This window comes from Pyrgilauda ruficollis, unplaced genomic scaffold (genome assembly GCF_017590135.1).
Source record: "Pyrgilauda ruficollis isolate IOZ18807 unplaced genomic scaffold, ASM1759013v1 scaffold16, whole genome shotgun sequence".
NCBI lineage: Eukaryota > Metazoa > Chordata > Aves > Passeriformes > Passeridae > Pyrgilauda > Pyrgilauda ruficollis.
Window position 1 is genome coordinate 2,676,665 of NW_024514764.1, and position 21,362 is coordinate 2,698,026.

Below are 21,362 nucleotides of genomic sequence, written 5' to 3' on the forward strand. Positions count from 1 at the left end.
TCAAATGCTTGTTTATCTCAATGTTTTGAAGTGCCTTAAAGCAATTGTTTCATCCAACCTGCAGAATTGCTGGGGAAATGTGGTGGGTAGGGCCTGCAGGAAAATAATGATGAAGCTCCACCTCCACCTCAACAACTGAAGCAACGCTTCAGATTTTATTGCTGAAGTTGAGGGACCGGTGCATTCCTGACTCCGGGGCCATTAGGTGGCACACTTGGGCTATGGGTTTGGCAGGGCATGAATTCGTGTGTGGAACTCAAAGTACAACTGATTAATCACACGTCTTTTAATTTATAGGAGATGAAGCAGGAAGAATGCAATAAAATGACATTTAGGCATGAGACACTGTAAATATTCTGTCAGCTGGAAACCACTGAGCTTTCTGTATATTTGGGTTTAGGGCAGTAGCAAAGGGATGTTTTCAGGAGCCTTGTATGGATTTCATTGCTGATTTAGTAGTATTCTCAAGTTGATGTTGCTTAATCCCAGACAGCAAGTAAGCCCCAGATAGCCACTCACCCACATCCCTGGTGGGATTGGAAGAGTAAAAAAGAGAATTTTTGGGTTGAGATAAAGACAGTTTAATAGATAAAGCAAAAGCCTCAAACGCAAGCAAAGCAAACCCAGGCATTCCTTCACCTCTTTGTGCATCCAAAGCTCCTCACTGCTGGGCTGTGGTGGTCTTTTCCTGTGGTGGTCAGCAGAAAAGACCTTGATTCGATGTAATTGCAGCACAAATCCCAAAACCAGCACCATATCAGCTCCAGTGAAGAAAATTAATTCTCCCCCAGCCCAAAGCAGCACACAGGTACTCAATGCACAACTTCCAGTGAAGCCAATGTGAGTTACATAAAAATGTACTTGTGGAAGCCTCCAAATGCTTAGAAAAGGGCTGTTGTTTATGCTCTTAAAAAAACAAACGGGCCAATAAGAAATTAATATTTTCAATTTTCTCCACTTAGAAAATATAGTTTTGATACAGCAATGCTGTAGGAACTATATATTATGTAAAACTAGAAAAACTGTAAAAAATACATACTTGGGATTATGTAGGATTGTTATACAGGGCTGAGTGTTTCTGAAGGTTGTGGAATTTGAGCCAACCAATTTCTGGGGTGAAGAAACTGAGCAGTTGATACAGAATAGTTTTACTTGTGCCTATGAACATTTTGGCCAATCCCATCCCAACAGCTAATGATTTCCAGAGATCAAATCAATTTAAATTTCTCTTTCCTGTTCTCCCAAGCTTCCTTCAGTTGACTTGACAGGTTTTTTTTATTCCGATGGGATGTAGCTGTCATGTGAAGTGCTAATCATAGGTAAATTAACTGTTGTTAATTTAAGACACCTGGGATTTCACAAACAAGGATTTTTTATTCTCTAAGCACTGCAGCACCAGTAGGAAAGTAGAGCACTGGGATGACTTTTCTTGAGCTGGACTTTGTTTCCAGTTTTCATTAATAACAGAATGAGCTGCGGAAATGACATCTGAAGGATCCATTGTGTTGCTGGCTGTTGGCCTGGGGATGACTCCTAATGAAGTCAAAGGAAGTGTATGTATTCCTGGAATGTCTACTGGAGCCAATGTCCCTGGAATGAGAAAGTAGCCCAATAGCTTTAAGTTTGTTTAAAAAGCATGGGGAGGAAGCCTTCCATAATGAGGGAAGTCAGCATGGGCACACATAATTTGAATTTTTTTTTTTTAATTTTGAACTTATGTCCAATTCACTTTAGCTTTCCTCTGGCTTAATGTTAAGCCAGATGGCCAAGCAGCATCTAGAACAGTGGGGTTGCACTCAGATGTGCCTGGAAATGTACTGTATTTTTTAAAAGTAAAATAAATAAATAAGTAGTATTAATATGAGCATGACCAGGACTCTGAGTTTCCATTTTGTTTGGAGAAGGAAGCTGGAGTTACTGTGATTCCTCCATTTGGCCAGAGCTCTTCATTTAAGCTTTTATGTCACCTGAAATTCCACTTGGATATGATTGCACACATATTCTCACCTATCTGCATTCTGATGTGAGAATTAGGTGCTCTGCTTATGTGGATTTTGAGATATTTATTTACATTTAAAATTTCGTGGGTTTGGGTGGATGTTTGTGCATGACCAGAAATGCACAAGTTGCTTAATGAAGGCATAATACAAGATTAGTTAGTATGGAAGTTATATTGTCTTTTCAGATTCTTTTGGCAATAAAAATCAGTTTCCAGGGAATATGTTGATGCTGAGTGTAAACAAACAATAAGTATACAAATAACTCGGCATCGTTTTGCATTGAGAAGGGAAGATGTTTAATTTATGATCAGGTTACAGCTACTAATTTAAAGCTCTTAAAACATTTAGAGTTAATCCTTTGAAATATTAAAATACTTGAAGAAATAAGTCTAGAAAGTGACTGTTTTACTAATCCACCATTCTGAGTCTCTCTGAGTCTTCTGCCCTCTTTAGAAATACGGTGTTACTGGAGCTGGGGGTACTGGCTCAACTAAGGCAAGGATCAATAAGGACAAGAACAGTGTCCAAATGATAAAAGTTTCCATCTAGCTGCTCCTCTCTCCAATTTCCTTACTGCAAGTAGCCTCTTTAAGAGAGGTAACGGTCCAGCAGTGAGCTCCACTATAAACCTGAAAAAGATGAATGATTCTTGTAATTTCTACCATAAATCTGCTGTGCCCAGAAACAGGGTGGAATTCAAGCTCTGTTTTAATGATGACCAAAGAGGGAATCTGCAGGAGTGCCACATGTTTGGGGTTTGCTGTGTTGACAGAGGGCCTATGGCCTGAATAAGAGGAAAGCAGCAAACATCATTCTCGGAATATACTGAAAAATATAGGAGTTATAGAGAAGCACTAGGGGAGTGAAATAAGAGTGACTGCTCCAGAGCCAGAAAAAACCTGTTTGCTAAGCACATGGGTTTACTGGAAAGGTGAGTGGTACAAGATACATTAGCTGAGTTGATGAAGCTGGGACTTAGATGAGTTTAAAATCAGGATTAAGGAGTTTTAGCAGAGCTCCTGAGGCCTAAACAAGTTTTCTAAAAATACAACACAAGTTATTGCATGAAAGACATTTGAAGCTTTCTATTCTAAAAATGAGAAGTGTTACCCTTTCCTCTATTTGTGTGAGAAAAGAAAGAACATTAACTAATTGGTATGCAAATAGGGATTGATCCTGACCCAGTTCTTCGCTGTCACTTGTCATCCTCTCAGACAGTCGAGCCATTATTCCAGTTCACAGAGCTAATATTTACACAACCTGGGATGACAGCAGGAGGAAAGTTCACGAATAAGATCTTGCCCTCCCCCATCCCTTGCATTTGAATTAAATGCCTCTTTACACTTCCCCACCTCTGCTTCCGAAACTTTTCCTGTGGGACTTTCTCCCTGCATATGGTCAGCAGGACACCTGATTTCACAGAATTACAGACTCACTGAATGGTTTGGCTTGGAAGAGACCTTAAATCTCATCTTGTTCCACCCCTGCCATGGGCAGGGACACCTTCCACTGTCCCAGGTTGCTCCAAGCCCTGTCCAAGCTGGCCTTTGATATGTACTCAGCATATGCTAAAACATGCTGAGTGTACCAGCTACAGCAAAGCAGCTTTCTAGGGAATAGCAATTGTCACAAAGTGCTGGTGTCTGGTGTGTTACAGGGCAGCGCAGCTGAGGACACTGGATTGGGTTTCATCCTCCGAGAAGATTTCAGAGACCCATATATTAGGGAGAGGATGATTTATGCTGTATGAACCTCATTACCTAATAACGTCCTAATTGTTTTGATCATCCCCTGAGAGTGTCCCTAGGAGTATGAAGGTACTCACTGCCAAAAGAAAGGTGACAGAAGGTGACAGATCCTTTTTTTTTTTTTTCAGTCCTGCCGAAGGATATTTTAGTGGACATTGAGATGAAGGATGTTACATAGACAGAACCAACTCTGTTTTGGATATGAATGTTCTGCAGTCCGTGAGCTGGGAGCAGGGATGCATTTTGCCTGCTCTTCCTGAGAGGTGGCTCCCCTCGGTGCTGGCTGGGTGTGCTGAGGCTCTGGGCACAGGGCTGAGCTGCAGCAGGAGCACTGCAGCAGCTCTGTGCAGCACAGAGAGCCTGAGCACAGCTCGCCTGCAGAACTGCCTGCCCTGAGCATATGCAATTCTAAATATGAAATATTTGTGTCTCGCTTTTTTTTTCCCCCAGCATGTTAAGAAGGAGGCTTTGTTGATTGACTTCAGTGCTATATTCCTGTGGCATATGCCATGACATTGTTCCACAGATGCTATCACCAGCAGCATGGTACAAAAATACTCATTTTCAAAGCTCTGTGACTGCTCACAAGAAGCCTGAACCTCTCATAATTATTCAAAGAGATCTGTAGAGGAAAAGCATACTCTTATGCTATATTTGGAAGAAGTCAGCATGTGCAACTTCATTTCAGCTGTAGTAATGTGATGCAGCAGTTCCTCCTGATGTGGTTGTCTCTGGACATGGTGTTGGTGAATTGTTGTGCGGGTTTGTGTAGTGATGGCACAGCATCACCTTGTCTTGTGTAGCAGCACAGTCTTCCAGTAGGACAAGTTCTAGAAGTGCTTTCTGCCTTCTCTTTGTTCCATGTGTGCACACACATGAGCACAAACCCCCTGCAGTTTGTCTGTGGTTTGTACTTTACATGCTGTAGCTGTTTGTGTTGGGCATCTTAAGGCATTTTTAACAGCAGCTTATTAAAGAATAAAACATGAAGACAACAACCATATTTGTAACAACAAGTCTGTGCACAGAAATCCAGTACTTAATATTCAAATAATGAGCAAAAATGCCCATAGTGGTACCCTAGACTAGAGGAGATGTTGCTTTTTCTGTGCTGTGTTGAAGTGGCAGAGGGGAAATGGTGATGAAGATAAGGATAAAAAACTGGTGGCTGTGTGGCATTCCTGATGCACTGCTCCAGGGCTGATAACAGGCTTGGGTTCAGAATTAGTAAAGAGAGTTTATAAATCAGGCAAGTACTTGGAAATTCTGATCTTATATGTTTGTTGTCTGGGATTTATTTTTGTTTGGTTGGTTTTTATTGATTTACACACAGCTAATGGCTTGCTGGGATTTACTCTTAGTCTGATGTGGGATGTAGGGATATTGTGTAAGGGAGATACCTCCTTCTTTCAAATCCCATAGTTGCTGGAGGTTAAAACCTTGTAAAAAATGTGCAACAAAGAAGTGTTAGGAACAATTTGCCCTCTATTTTCTGATCCCAGTCACCTGACATAGATCCAGGTTATAAAAATTGAATGTCTTCTGTCACATGGGTAGATTATTGTCCATGGCCAGGAATGATTGCTGTCACTGTCTGACCTGTGATTTCCTTTTCCAAATTACCATCACTTTGCCTTAGCAAGTGAAAAGCAAGTGTTTATACTGAACAAAGGTATTTCTATTGTGTACTCTACATACTAATACTGTGAATAAGCAAGAGACAACATCCACATTTGGAAATCTTATCTCCATTCTTTTTGCCTTTGGTTGTTATGTGCATTCTTAAGAAATACACAGTTTTTGTCTTCCTCTTTTCACTTTTGAGTCCTCTTGCAGTTACAAAAAGGAAAGTGCTTAGATATGGTCTTCTCTCCTGCTTTCAGATACTATTTTAAAGTAAACATCATGCCTCATCAGAACAGAGATTCATTACATTCCTGGTAAAGGAAATGGGATTTAAGGATATACTAAAATTTAAGAACTTGATTACATTTGTTCAGACATGACTTTAGTAAGCACCATCTATCCTTGAGTAAGACAGAAAGGTTGTATAATTAAACACAGTAAATTATCATTTTCAATAGTTTTTAAAACTGCCTGCAGAGCTACATTCCTTGAAACTACAGTGAAACAGGAGCATCTGATTCCCTTAGATGCCTTTAAACCTGTGCTGTTGGGGATGAGGGGCAACACACACCTTCAGATGAATCGCGTCTGCAAAGGCAACCTCAGCTGTGTCATTCTTGGGCTAGGAGGTGATTAGTTTTACAGCCATTTCTTATGCCAGCTTGGGGAGTACAGCATTATTCATTGCAGTGTTGTGCACATTGCAGTCCCAGAAAAAGCCCTCATAATTCCTGGGTATGCCTGTGTGCGCCTAAATCAGCATTCCTGCTGAAGTTGTGCTCATTGATTGCAAATTGTCGTGTGCAAGAATATCAGAACTCTTCAGAAACACTTGAAGAGGAGCGAGGCTCTGTGGAAATCAAGGGACGTGGGAATGTGGAGGGCACATTACTGAAGAAGTAGCATAAGCAGGAGAACTAAAAGGCTGGGAACTGCACAGCATCTGTACCAACATTTTGTCTGAAATACAAAGCAGGTCAGGTTTGCAGAAATGTGATTTATGGTTTGGGTTCTGGTTGTGTAATCCACTGGGTTCCCTCTCCCATAGTTTATGATGACATGAGAGGCCACAGTGGAATTACAGGGTCCTGTAATTCTCAGCACCTTTAAATATGGATATAAACACACACTTTTTGTGTTTACTTTGTATAAAATCATAAGTGAAATGAAGGCCCAACCTGAAATCTAATTGAATTCCTATGTGAATATTGGGTGTCACCAAGGCTGCTCTTATTAGAGTTGGATTGTTTGGTGTTGGGTCTACATAACAATACCTTGAGAACTGTGGCATGTATAAGTAATTGAAAAGGTCCTTGCTTTTAGTGTAAAATTCAAAAAATGGATACAAATCCCACTCCACTCCTTGATCCAAGCATGGGGAAGTGTCCTTTTTGTGGGGAAGGGTGAGATGGATCACTGCAGGTTTTGAGAGCATGGGAACAGCTCATGCAGCTGAGTGACTGCTGCTGTGGGAAGGTGTTAATGGTATGTTTGTCACTCCTGGGGTCAGGGTAAATGACTGAATAAAGCAGCAGCAGTGTCAGCCCAGTGCATCCCCAGCAGGTCAGAAACCCTGCTGTTGGTAGTGCTCAGTGGTTGTGGGGTGAGGTGTAAGAAATTTGCTTGGCCACGTGATGGCAGAAATATGGAAATATGTGCATTAAACATCGGGTGTGCTGTCACCCAACCTGCCAGTGATCAGCACTACCTTTGATTTTCACAGCTTTTGTCAGTCTGAAGTCACATTATGTGTTATATTATGTTTTAACATAGTTTTCCAGAAGTAATAGAATCACGGAGAAGAAATGATAGCATGTGTCACATAAACGTGGATGTAAGAGGCACAATACTGTGGTAATGGGACACCCAGCCTACTGGGATATCTTTGTAAATGGAAATTGATTTTCTTCAGGATTCTTTACTGGGCAAAATAAATTAAATATGCATTTAGTTTCACCAGTTTAAAAAATGTCTTTTTTAAAATAAGAACAGTGATATAGAAATATGTTCCAATAAATTAAAGTAAGATAAATTATATCCAGCAGCTTGTTGAATACCTCAACTCATGAGTTTTTTAAAATCTGAATAATACAATAGGGACCTCCCAGGAAGAAAAAGCCAGTGGAGTTCTCTGGAACACTTTGACTAGTTACAGATAATTTTAGCTTTGATGATGTAACCACGTGTCTAGGCTCTATTTTCCTCTTTCACTTCATGTTTTTAATTTGATACGATTCTTCTTGTGAATATCTGAGGCGGAGTCAGTTTAGTTTAGGTCAATAGGCCAAGTATGACCTTAGAAATAAGACAGTCAACCTCCAAAAGCTCCACAATTTCTACACAGACACTTAATAGGTTTTTAGGACACAAATGAAACCATTGTAGTCATTTTGCTGGTATAATTTACTACATTAATGATCAAAAAAGTGAAAAAACAGAGCAAAAATGTTAATTTCAAGCACCATTACAGAAATACAATATAATAGAATAAAAAAAAAATCAGATAAATGTTCATTTGCTGTAAACTGACGGTTGTTAAGAGCCCATTGCCCTAAAGCAAGCTCTGTTTGGAGCAGCAGCAGACCGAGGTCACTGTCATTTGTGAAATGCAGATTACTTATTGGGGATTTTTGTTAATGTTTTAATAGAAAAAGGGGGCGATTAAAATGGTGTTTCTTCAATAATGAAGAGTCATCATTGCTCTGGTGATGGTGTTAATTCTCTGCTGCCTGTTGCTGTCGTGGCTCAGGCACCCTTGAGCAGACATCCCAGACTGGGGGCTCGGTGTCTCCTGCACCCCAGCCCTGCTGTGGCCTCCAGCTGCTCCTGTTCATGGCCCTGCTGGTGGAGCTGCCCCTCTCTGCCCTGCCAGGGTGGGCAGCAGGATCTGAGCTGGGCTCAAGGGCACCATGCCGTGCCCATGACTGGCTCACTGCCTGTTTGCCCTCCAGCTGAAGAGGAAGAATCAGATATTGTGCTTTACTTGTTGATGGTGCAAATGTCATGGCAGCATAATTATCACAGTAGCATAACTGTGTTTTCCCAGAACTGCAGTCCCTGACAAAGTTCATGTGTATAAAAAAAACTCAGGTGATCACAGTAGGTCCTTCAGTAGCTACTTCCCTCTGATAAAAATTATGTGTAATGCAGAAAGTAGGAGACACCAAATAAAAGGGGCATTCAGGTTTAAAACTGAGCAGCATTAGTTGAAACGTGGCTCCTTTGAGAAGATTTCAGTCTCTGCAGCATTAGTCAATGCAAAATAGGTTTTAGAGCTGTTCCCTTGGTGGGAACTGGGAAGCACCTTAACTGTTCACATTTGTTTAAAAGCTCAGGGCTGGCCAGGCTGCTCAGGTTGAGGCTGTTATCCATGGTGACATCGCAGTCTGGATCTGAGTCTTGTTAATAATTTGGTTTGCATTACTTATAAATATCTAAAAACCAATCAGAATTTTTTTTAACTAGCTGTTGAGTACTGAAGGTGTGGTAGGAGAAATTAAATTTGGAGTAAATAAGTATTTTTAAATAAAAAACTTCTCCAGTGCTCTTTTGCATGCAAAACAGACCTAAAGACACTTCTGATATCCTTCATGCATTCTGACATTTTTACATTTTCAGCTAGAGAAGCATGCAGTACACAAGAGAAGTGATTGTATTAGCTTCTTACTTTCTGCACTGCCTCTTGTATTAAATAATGGCTTAGAAAAATAAAATAAATCCAGTTCATGCATAAAGATGAATGGAGTAGAATAATCATTATGTGCATAAGTTCAGCCCCTGAGTGTGGTACGTTCTGGGAGAAGCCAGGTTCATGCCCAGTGAGTGCCTGTTCCCATCCTGCTGAACACGAGGGGGATTTGTGTATTTATCAGTGGTGTCTGTCCCAGTCCTGTCTGTGGAGATGTGGACACAGGAATCTCTTGCTGAGGGATTCAGGTGAGCTCAGCTGCTCTTCCTTCAAGACTCTCACAAGAGGGGCTCTGCAGAAGCTCCTCTCTCAGTAGGAATTAGAGCCAAGGATCCTCTTCCTCCGTTGTCCTTGGACCTCAGCTCAGCCAACACTCCTGGTGTAACCCTCCTGGCAGAGCAGGAGAGCCCCTCCCTGGGGAGCACTTGGACTGCTGTCAGTGAGGAATACGCTTCTTTCAAAGTGTTTTTAATGCCAGACTGAGCACACTTTGGACTACAGAGTGCAGGGCTCTGTGTGCCCATATCCACGCTGGCAGCAGCACACATGGACGTGGTGATTTGCCCAGGCTTCAGGAGCTGCTTGTGCTGGGAAATATCAGGCCTGTTAGCAAGAATGGAAGGGTGTGACACCTAATTCTGCATCCTGTTCATTTTTATAGGTGTTTTGTTGTGAATAGGCAGCAAGATTAAATGCTCTAATTTCTGTGGTGCACTTGGAATGCAGTCAGGGACTTTCTACAGTTTCATGAATAGGGAAACTCCCAGAGAAGAGCAGTGACTTGGAGCTACAAACCTCTCCACTTCCAGTGTTGTGAAAAGCATAGAAATGGACCAGAACAGCATAGAATAGTATAGAAAAATCAGAATAGAAACAAAGCCTTTGATTTCTTATCCATTCAAGTCCATTTTAACTTCTGAGAATGTATTTCCTCTATAAATGGCAAAAAAAAGTAGCCCAGAGAAGCACATGGAAATCTTAGGAAGGATTTAAACTATTCCATCTGTGAAACTGTTTATGATTAAAATATTGACATGAAATCAATAAACCTATGAAATTTTACCAAAGATAACTCTGCAGTGGTTGCAAAATTTTGTGGGATAATTAATATTGGAATAGTATGAACTAATTTAAGCATAGTATTAACAATACATGATTAGAATTTAAAATATATTTTGGTAGAATCGTAAGAAAAGACACTTAATAGAGGTGAGCATTCTGCTTTCTCTTGGTTCTCACATAAATTTGTGCTCTCCAGCTTCTTTGGGCATTCTTCCAGCAAAGAAAGCCCAAACAGCTCTTTCTGTTACAGGAGTTGCTGCTCTCAGGGACTGAGCCATAAAGATAAATCCAGGTTTGTGATGAAGTGAATGGGATTGGAAGAGTCCAATATTATTCCAGTTTTTTATTTTGCTGCAGGTGCATATGTATTTGTTCTAAAATAGCTTGCAGTAGTGTTTAAGCCCATTATAATTTTACTGGGGAATTGTTTCAGTGTTTAATATAGGAATTTGTTTGTAGATTTAAATATATTTCCACACAGAATCTCTTTGAAAATAAGATGAAGCAAAAAAGTAAGGTGTTTTTTTTCATATTATGGGTTATATTGCATTAGATCAGAGATGATATGCTTATTTATCCTCTCCTGTGTGAGATCAAAGCTTTCTTTGTGAAATATATCCGTGATACAGAAAATAAGTATAGCACAGCAATAAGGGTGTCTGATCCTCACTACCATAATCTGGACCCCCAAAGAAATCCTCACCTTGTGAAACTGCAGCTTTAAATAGAAGCAATGTTATTTATGATGCTCACAAACAAGCCCACTGGATGTCAGGGAGCAGCCAAGATAGTACCAGTCTCTCACAGGGTAGATATTAGCCAGAGCTGTATTGAAATTATTTCTAATTGGAGTGTGATTCTGCATATTTTGTACCCCAATGCAAATGCACTGTGCAGATAAGGTTCTTAAAAAGAGATGTTCTGAGCAGCAGACACTTGGAAAACACAGAGTGTGAAATCCAGAAGCAGTTGGTTGATAATTTTCTGTATTTTGTATGGTTTTTATTGATCCAAAATGATTTGCTCTTTTATGAGAGAAGACACAACCTCACTAGCATTCCCTACTGTGTGTGAGACCCACTCTGTGCGGACTGCTGGGTTTTGAGAATTAACAAATGAGCTAAATGAATGCAATAAAAATAAATCAGGGATGGTGCATTGCAAAACGGGCTTTGTTCATTTATTTCTGACATGAATGGTTTAGTTTTAATTATTTATAATCTTTCACAGTGCATTGTTAAATGTGCTGCAACATATTTTGTAGAAGTAATGAAGTTTTTGAAGTAGCAGAGCACAGTGCAGCTCTCACACCAGCTGGGTCTGGTGGGGATTGAGCACTGCAGGGGGAGAGGGACAGGAAAGTGCTGTTTGCTCCTGTTTCCTTGTGGTGTGGAAACAGCTGCACTCCAGACTCTGTGATCTGGACATTTGGGGTCTCTCTCACATTTGGGCAGTGTGAGGTGGCAGTGGCACGTCAGGTGCAGGTCAGAGCCGAGCGCCTGGAGCTGGCACTGCGTGAGGCTTTTGCTCAGGAGAGCGAAGCTGCTGCTCGTCCTCCTGGCCAAAGCTGGGAGCTCTCTGCTGAATAAATCAGTGTCACACATGCAGATGGCACAGGAACAGTAACACCAAGGCAGCCGAGGGAGCTGCACTGCTGCTCCTGGGGAAGATAAACAGGGACAGCAAAGGCTGCGAGTGACTGAGCACATACGGGAATGAGAAGTTTGAAACTGCAACGTGTGCACATTCTCTGGTTCCACATTTTCACATCATTGCCTGCTCTCTCAAGTTGGCACTGGCAGACAAATGAGGACCGGGGTTGGGAGGCAAAGATTTCTTAAATAACCACAGACCTCTTTCATATGGTTTTACATGGGAACTAAGAAATGGAATTGTATCTTTTCATGCAGGAACAAAGAAAAGAGTTGGCACTTGGGGAGGAGGAAAAAAAAATTCAAAAAGAACCAAGTGTGATAATTTAATCTATTGTAGATACAAAAGAAATGAACTGAAGTATATTTTAATCCATCTTTCAACTTTCATAGGGGCTTAAAGTTCACTTTTATTTCTGACTCTGCTACCTCCTGTGAGTTTGTAAACTCTGAAACCATTCCAGTGGTATTTTCTGCATTTTATTTTTAGTACTTTCAGTCTGGTTGAAGACATTAGCTACCTGAATAAAAATCTGATGTATGAGATAACCCTCTCTGTATCCATGTGGAGGTAATGGAAGATATCTGTTGGGGGGGTGGGAGGGTTGATGCAATTTGCTTGAGGCAGTGAAAACAGTCACAGAAACTCACCATGGAAAGAATCTTTTTACGTTTCGTGTGAAAACCCTCCCTGGAACCCTCTCCTTTGCTCTGCCTGTGTCATTGTATTTATAATAACCTGGCTAATGTCTTACATTGATGGGATGAGAGGCTGGATTTCACAGCTGTTTATGACGTATGTTTCCCACTATTGATGGATTCAGCACTGGAAATAATGCAGAGAAATTAGTGTCTTATTTTTCCCACTTTATGATAGCAAATGTATCAATATAAATGTGGAGATGCTATGCAAAAGCAATCAAATTTAGTCTGGCTTTATGTATATGTAAATGCTTTATTTTCTATAGTATGTGTAGCCCTTTGCTGCAGCAATTGTATTAATCTCTGATGACTTTGGGGAGGACCAGAAATGTTAATGAATAGCACAGCTTGTCTGGCTTCTAGGATTTAGAATTTATGGAATATGCTTTGCAGTCTACTTTATTCTAATGTCTTTCTCATGAAGCCCCTTTTCAGGATTAACACAGGATTGAATATACAATCCTTGATTTTGATCCTGCAGAGACTTATTAATGGCCTTCATTTTAAGAACTGATACTTCAGTAGGACTGCTCACAGTATGAGGAACCTATGTGAGACTTTGCAGAACTGAGATCCAAAATACTAACTTTGCCTTAGTCTTCTTAATTATAACAGAGCACTATTTCCAGGGACAGCTGCCTCAGTTGCAGAGAGCTGCAGAGCAGCAGGTTGTGGTTGTGCATTGATCCTTCAGTCTCTGACTTCATAACCCTGGTACCATCCAGTCACTGAACCTACAGACAATGAATGTTCTGATTTTCTCTTACTCTCTTTTGCTCCATGACAGAATGAGTTACCCTCTGACCATTCCAGCAGCACAGCTGGGTGCTGCCTCCTCTTCCTCTTCTTTCCATCCACAGGAGTGTTGAGTATTCATTAGAAAAAAGAGAGGCACTATCATGTCCACAGCTGTCTCCTCCTTCAGAAGCCTCACAGTGGGTTAATCTAAATTCTGTAACCAAAAAGAAGCAGTTGGGCTTTGTAGTGTCCCTTTCTCTGCTCTCGGGGTTGTGCCAGAAAGAATCTGTCCATACTGCATCACCTTCATCCCCTCACAGCATGTGGAGATATTCTGAATTCAGCTGGAAAGGATATATATGTCTTATTCCAGAAATAAGATGTGCCCAGTGTCTATACCATGTGCACATTCCACTACATCTCCTGATAGTTCTCCCTATCACCCCTCCTCTCTTCAAGGACAGCGAGTTCCTGCAAGGTCTCCTGTCATGCTCTTGCTTTCCTCTGGGCTTGCCAGAGCAGACATTGTGTTCTGCTCCCCTGTTGTAAAGCTGCTGAGAGTTATATAAACAAAAGTAGCCATGCCTGGTACACTGCTTCACCCAAGCGATGTGAAGCTGAAGCGTTGCAGATGAGCCTGCAGTGCTTTTGTGAGGTCCCATGAAATGAGCCGATAAACCACGCAGTTACTACCTCCTCACGTGGCATTTACTTCCTCCAGGGCAGGGAAAGCCAACCCAGGCTGAGCTGGAATTGTCTCCAGCAACTATAAAAGCGAAATGAAAAGTGACACTTTTCAACTCAGCAAAATATAAAAGTGAGCTCTCCTTCTCCACTCCTCTGAACACTTGAGCTTTTGCTCCCAGCCAGGCCTGTCAGTTTAGACTAGACTCAACTAAGCGAAAGCCTCTGCAAAAAGCATCGTATCATCATCTTAATCTTTCTCCTCACTTCTTCTTGTTTGTTATTTCATCTTCATTAGGGCTTTTGGTATTCACTATCATACTTGTTTTGTTTCTTATACCTCAGGCATCCACAGTGGTTTCCCATATGGAAGAAATGTTGGACCTCAATTTTAACATAATAAGGATCAAGTTGTGCTAAGTCTTACGAGGCCACTTCTTGTTTGCCTCTGGTGAGAATGTCTGTGGCTCTGCTGGAAAACTTCAAATCCTGTTTTTTCTGCATGCATAGGTCAATATTACTGAGCTGCTGTCTTTGAGAGAGGTAGTGACTGCTGAGAACCCAAGATGAAGGTATTGTAGCAGTACTATTGATAACAAACGTCTAGTTTGTATCTGTTGTTGAAAGCAGAACACTACCACAGTCTTAAGAAATGTAAACTAATTCCTGGTCTGTTTCAAGAAATCAGGACAAAAACTCCCCTATGTCTGCACATCTGTGCTTTCAGCATTACTGATCCTTCCACACCTGCTCAGCAGTCTCTTCCACCAGCTCTCCATGTCCAAGGTCCATTTTCCCTTATGTCCTTTCACTTTCATCATCTCAAGTGCAACATTCATGTATGATTTTTTTATTCCCTTCAGATTCAACCTTTTCTATTCCCTCCAAATTTTGAGCTTTCTATTCTTCCTTGCTGTCATCTCTGGTCTTCTCTCTAAATCCATCAATTACCAGAGTATCTCTCAGGAAGATCTTGGACCAGTGGCTGATGTACAGTTTTTGGACCAGAACAGTGTTCTCTTTGTATGAAATCACTTTTAAGACAATTTCATTACCCTTCCACTTCCATTAGGGTTTTTTTGCTTCTTTGTCCATACAGAACTATGGAGAATTGCAACTTTTGGCCAGCAGATCTTCACCTGTGGGCTGCTAACAGCTTTTGTACTTTTGTCTTTGCAAGAGTTAAGTCTTCTGAAACTTATGTGCCCATCTTCACTGCCCCTCTTTCACCTCCAAAACCTTTTTGCCTAATTAGTTTTATTACATCATTTCTGAGTTACGTTGATTGTATTTCCAGACATGGTCTGTGTCCAAATGTGAAACATTATCTAGACCTTCTGTATTAAAACTAAATTAAAAAAGAAAAAATCAAATTCCCTGTTTCAACTTCTCTGACATTTTGTGAGCATCTTGCCTCTAGCAGTGACCACTTAGGTTCTGTAAGAACAGAACAGGACAAAGGTTTCAGAGAATGTTTATAGGAAGCCCATTCCCTGGTGTGTCAGTGGTGACTGATGGTTTCCAAGCAGCTCTCAGCCTTCATGACAGCCTGCTGTCGATGTGTTAAATCTCTTAAGACCCAAACCATAGTCTTGTTCAAACACTTGACTTTTCCCCTGGGAAGCTTTCACGGCCAGAAATGGATTGCTGACCATTCCTGAAGGAAGTGTCCTGTCTTGTTCATTAAGTAAATGATGCTAAAAAACCTTGAATCACCTATTAGTGAGTGGTTAAATAGAGTGAGAGCAAATACACTCCATGCACGCTTTCATTCCTCATGCTCAGAGAAATACAACAAGAACTACAAGACAGGCATTACTTCTGCTCAAGAGAAAGGCAGGCCAGCCCCTAACAACAGGGAGGTAATTAGCAAAAGGCTGGCTGGTGGTATATTTTGAGAAAGAATTCTTTTGTTGTGGATAAATTTTCAGGATTAGTGTGAGTAGCTGTTAAATTCCTCAGTTATACTGGTGTAGAGAGAGCTCAATAGATCCATGATAGAATAGAGAATTTAGTTTGTTTCTTGGTGTAAGGATAAGAATTGGATACAGTAGTTGTAAGGGGAATATATCATTCCCTAAATCCTGATATAAAATGGTAGTTCCCTCTTTCTGTCAATACTTTTAACATTATTGCTTCTTTGTCTCACTGAAAGTCCAATTTAGGAGTCACTGGTGTTTCTTAAAATTTACAGGTTTCACTCACTGGAATTTTAAGCCCACAAGTTTATAAGCAGTTTTTCATATTTTGGTGAGCCAAAAGAGGATAAATGCATAATTCCATATCTTTTCAGAAATAGACAATATAGTTTCTTTGTTCTCTCCAAAACTTTTTAGACTCTTAAATAAGCCTAAAGCACTATGCAGTGCTGTAAATTTTAGACTTTTTTCCAGTTTTATATGTGCTCGTCTCCCTGTCCGTTCTCTCCTTTATACAAAATATAGTGTAGGCATATTTCTATGAATGAATGGGGGTCAATAAACTCACCAGGGGTATGGTATGTTTTACACAAGAACCAGTGATTAACACACCAAACCAGATAATTAGTGCAATGTCTCATAAAATCAGGCTTCAGTTTTATTAGATATCATTATCTATTAATGTAATAAATTTAAGAAGTTATTAAAATTTTGGCAATTTAGATCTACAGATAAAACCCTAGACCTATGTGTGCTTGAATTAATTTCATTTCCATTACTTATTTTGAGATGGGTTATCTGCATTCTATTACATCAGGTGCATCAGAAGTAACTCCATGAATGATAAGTGAATTAAAGTGTTACAAATTTCATGGTGTGTAATGAGTGTGGGTACATGGGCATTGGAATGAAGTGAAAGTCCTATAGATGTAAAGGTGTTAAATATTCTAACACAAGAGTTGTCATACAGTGAGAAAGCACAGCTTGCAGAAAGCTACAGTATTGTTTCAAAGAGAAATATTAAAAATTCCAACCCAGGTATTCATTTATGGATCAATAAATAGCAGTCATATAGTTTTATGACTATGTTTAATCTCACATATGTAAAATGTGCTGTGATATATGACCACTATTTATATGCATCCCAAGAACTCTTCTACAGGAATGCTCAGAGTCCTTCCCTTGGGAGCTACACAGTTAAATAGGAAATGAACATGAGCTCTTGGGAGAACAGATACATCCAAAGATGAAAAAATAATTTATAAGTAGCAAGTCATAGAAAAATCCCACATACTGATCAAGTGGGACATCAAGATTTCTGTCAGATCAGTCACAGGGGCCAGTTCAGTCTCACAGGCTGTTAAAAACCTCTCAAGAACTCTCCACTACCTGCTGCTTCTGCCCTCTTTCTCTTGCTTGGAAAACATTGTCTGTTCCTAGCCTGCCTCAGAGTCCTCTGCTTTCAGAAATGATCATTGCTGTTTTGGCAGAATAACTCTGAATGTGATATTGGCTAAAGCATGTTCCATTTAAGAGAAACAATAAGGAGAAATAAGGCATAACATGGTAATATCTCAGTCTGACCTCTGGGATCTGATTACTTTTCCATCAGATTACTAACTTAGCCCAAGTTGCTTTTGGCAAATTCCTGTTCATAAGCTTATCTCTGTTCTCCTCTGTAATCACCCAGCTCCTGTTCCTGCAGTGGAGCTGCATTTATGTGAGGATGGCTTCAGCTTCCAGCTTTGGGAGCATGCAGTTGCTGTTGCCTGGCAGAGGTGGATCTTTGGTGTGACTCAAGACAGGAATTCTTGCTTTTCTAAGGTGTACTGATGATGTACTCTGGTTTTGACACATTTATGTAACAGTTTCAAGTTCAAAGGTGTTGTGGTTCTCTGTACAGAGGAGAAGCACCAGTAGATTCTGTGAATTATGGTGGATGCAGTGGACCTGTAATGAAAGGTAAAAATCCTTAACTTCCAGGTCTGTGTTGCATTCCTTTGATATTTAAACTGTGGAAAATGTCCCCTTGCCATTCAAACTGTGTGGATTAATATACAACTCTTGGTTTAGAAATTACATCATTCATATTATTAATTAACCCTAACATTGCTATTTCTGTGTGGCATCTTAGTGCTCTCAGCACAAGTTTTCCTCCTCCTGACCTTTTGAAGAATCTGTACAGATTCAAAAAGACTAAATGTTGAAGAATGTGAGCCATTAAAGTTGTGCAGTTATTTTCAATTTGTCTCTATTAAAATATGCATACTTTTAATTGGAATAAATGCTGACCTATAAAGAAAACAAGAAACATTTCCAATTTAAAACAAACAAAAATAAGTAACTCACTTCTCCTGGCATCTACTAAATTTCAAGCTTGATAGATTATCCTTTAGATTCCAGATATGTTAAAAACTTCAGTCTAATATTCAGAATAGATATTGACTAGATACTATCACATAAATGGGGAAAGATGACTTTGTGTTTTAAGCAAAAGGTGAGATATGAGACTGATTAATTTATTTAGAAAAAAAATTAACAGAAGTTCTTGAACTAAAATATTTTTTCCAGTATTTGTTATGGTGACAATGATCTGAATTCTATCAGTCTTTTCAATAATAGTGACTGGATTTCTTCTCTCTTCCCTTGGATTTCTGTCCCTCTTTATTTTAAGAAAAAAATATTGTTTTAAAAGTGTCTGCCTTGATCTCTTAACTTTTTCCAGTTGTTGTGGCATTGTTTCTTTTTTTTTTAATAGACCAAAATATTGAACTGTGTGAAAGAACTACTTTTACTACTTGTAAAGGAGAGGAAATGTTCCCTTTTTACCTCTCCAGTATTTGTCTCATCATCCATTATGGGTGGATATGAATATATAACTCATTGGTTGCTGTGAAACTAAATCATTTGTCTGGAAGGTTTAAAGATCCTTGGATTTTAAGCCCTGTGGACATGTAATTAAGAACATACGGAAAAGCACAAGCACCTGAGCTATGGCTCATGCCCAATTTTGATGAATCATGTAAGTGTAAGGGAAAGAGAACAGGTGGAATAACAACTGCATTAACTCTGACTCTTCTGGAGAGAGCATCAGAGAGTCTGGAGCTTCCCTCCCTTTGGCCTCAAGAGGGGGCAGAATTGTTAATTGAATCCCAGAGCTGCAGAATCCCAGATTGCTTTGGGTTGGAGGGGACCTTAAAGCACATCATGTTCCACCCACTGCCATGGGCAGAGACACCTCCCACTATCCCACGCTGCTCCAAGCCCTGCCCAACATGGCCTGGAACAGTTCCAGAGTGATGGAGCGGCCACAGCTTCTCTGGACAACCTGAGCCAGGGCCTCACCACCCTCACAGAGAGGAATTTCTTCCCAATATCCCAACTAAATCTACCCTCTTTCAGCTTAAAGCTATTCCCCTTTTTCCTATCAAAAACCCAGGTTTGGGTTCTTTGCTTTAGTGTAGGGCTGGTCTTTTGTGCCATGGATTGTGAACCCACATTCCAGAATGGATTTGAGCCCAAATTTTCCACACTGGGTGAATATGCTAACAGGTGACTGGGATAGATCCCATAATACTGCCAAACTTGACAGGGACTGTACATTTTGTGCAAAACCATGTAAGCCCCGCCACTGTCAAATGAAAGAGGGAATTTTATACTCTCTGTTCCCCTCTGATATATGTTTGGCTGTCATCTTATTTCATAGTTGAGGCAATTGAAACACTGTTTAAATGTGTATCATAAACCTATAGATGAGAACATTTCCCTGCTGGATTTAAACCATTACCCCCAAAGGTGTTAAAGAAACCACACTGTGTGACACTTTCTAAGATCAAGGGGCATTTTTGATGTTAATGCCTAGAAAAGGCAGATGAGCACTAACAGCTGCTTATGCACAGGCTGGTGAATTGAATAGGGAAATACTTCTGTTCTGGAAGTCAGATCTCCAGAGAAAAATGATAAATTGTGAGCATCCTTAAGTAAGAGTGATAGTCTCTAAGGATAGTTGAGCAAGGCTGATAACATAAAATATGTAAAACGGGGAAAATATTTAATACTTCTGTTTCTCTGCTCTAAGGAGTTGGAAGGGTTGTGTTAACAATATATACGGTGCTGCTGTGCTCAGGCATGCAGGAGAAATGCAATATATTAGTTCTCAAATCAGTAGTTTGTGAAATGCGTTTCTGGTATCCAGGGATTTTCAGGACTGTTACACTGATAAGGAGTCAAGGGCAGTCTCCTCATGGGCTGGGATGGCTCTCTTGGGAAGAGAAGGGAACAGAAGAAAAGGAGCAGCAGATTAAGAGCTGGACGTTTTAGTGTTTCTTTACTTCCAAATGCTGATTTTTTTTTTTTTAACTCTTCATTTTGCAGATATTTAAAGCTCTGCATCAGATTCAGCTCTGTCTTAGAGCTGATGAATCACCTCTTTAAAAATGCCTCCTGTAGGAAGTTGTGGTGTACAAGAAGAACTTTACACCAAGGGAAGTTTATTCCCAGAGGAAGTATATGAGATTCCTCTGGGACAGACAAGGAGAAAGGAGAGAAACTTTCCCTGTAGACCCCAATAACGATGTTCTGGTGTGAAAGTGCATGGGCAAAATGCGTAGGAGGCCAGCAAAAATGGGGAGGAATATCTAAAATTCCAAATCTTCTCCACTGCTTGATCACCTAATAGAATGACCTTGAAATTTTGCTGGCTTTTTTATGCTAGGAACCCAAAGTAAAAGCATGAAGGAAGGGAAGATACAGCACCACCAGAGGCTTTAAAATGCAGCCTCATTCAGGTCGTACCACCAGGGCTCAGATCCTGCAGAATTAGACCAACTGGAAGGAACTAAATATATCCTTTTTTCTGAAGAATCTGGGAAAGAGGGAGACAGGAAACATACCAGGTGTGTCCTTCCAGGGGGCTGTCAGGTGAGAGGAGTTCCTTTGAAAGCAGAAGAGATGCAATTTATTGTTTCCTGCACCAAGTTTAATGAAAGAAATCTGAGAAGCCATAACCAACACCAATAACAAAAACCCGTATTGTTTATTGTTACCCCTTAACTGGACAGCTTGTTAAACTGAAAGTTCCAGCAGAATTTTTTTTAATTGTCATTATTTAAAAAAAAAAGAAACAGAGGACAGAGGCAGGTATTTTTTTGAGCCAATTCAGTTTTCTCACCCCAAAAAAATAAAAATAAGAAAGAAATATTTCTTGTTTAGAACTTTACCAGTCAGGCTTCTAGACCATGCATTTGGGCCAGGAAAGCCCCTGGTTCAAACTCTGCATCTTTTTGCGTATTTTAGGTGATACATTTGAAGTTTTTTATGTTTTCTGGTTGCCTAATAGAACATAATTATTTTCTACACTTACATTGTGTAGAACACATAACTTCAGTCTGCCAGCCTCAAGGAACTGCAGCCTTACTATAACACTTTTTTTTATAGCTTGAGAGAATTTTTTATACCTGAAAACTGGGATTAAGATTGTAAATTCTTTTAAAAGAAAGTTGATACTCAGTTACATGTGGCTTTGTGATTGATGACTGTATCCT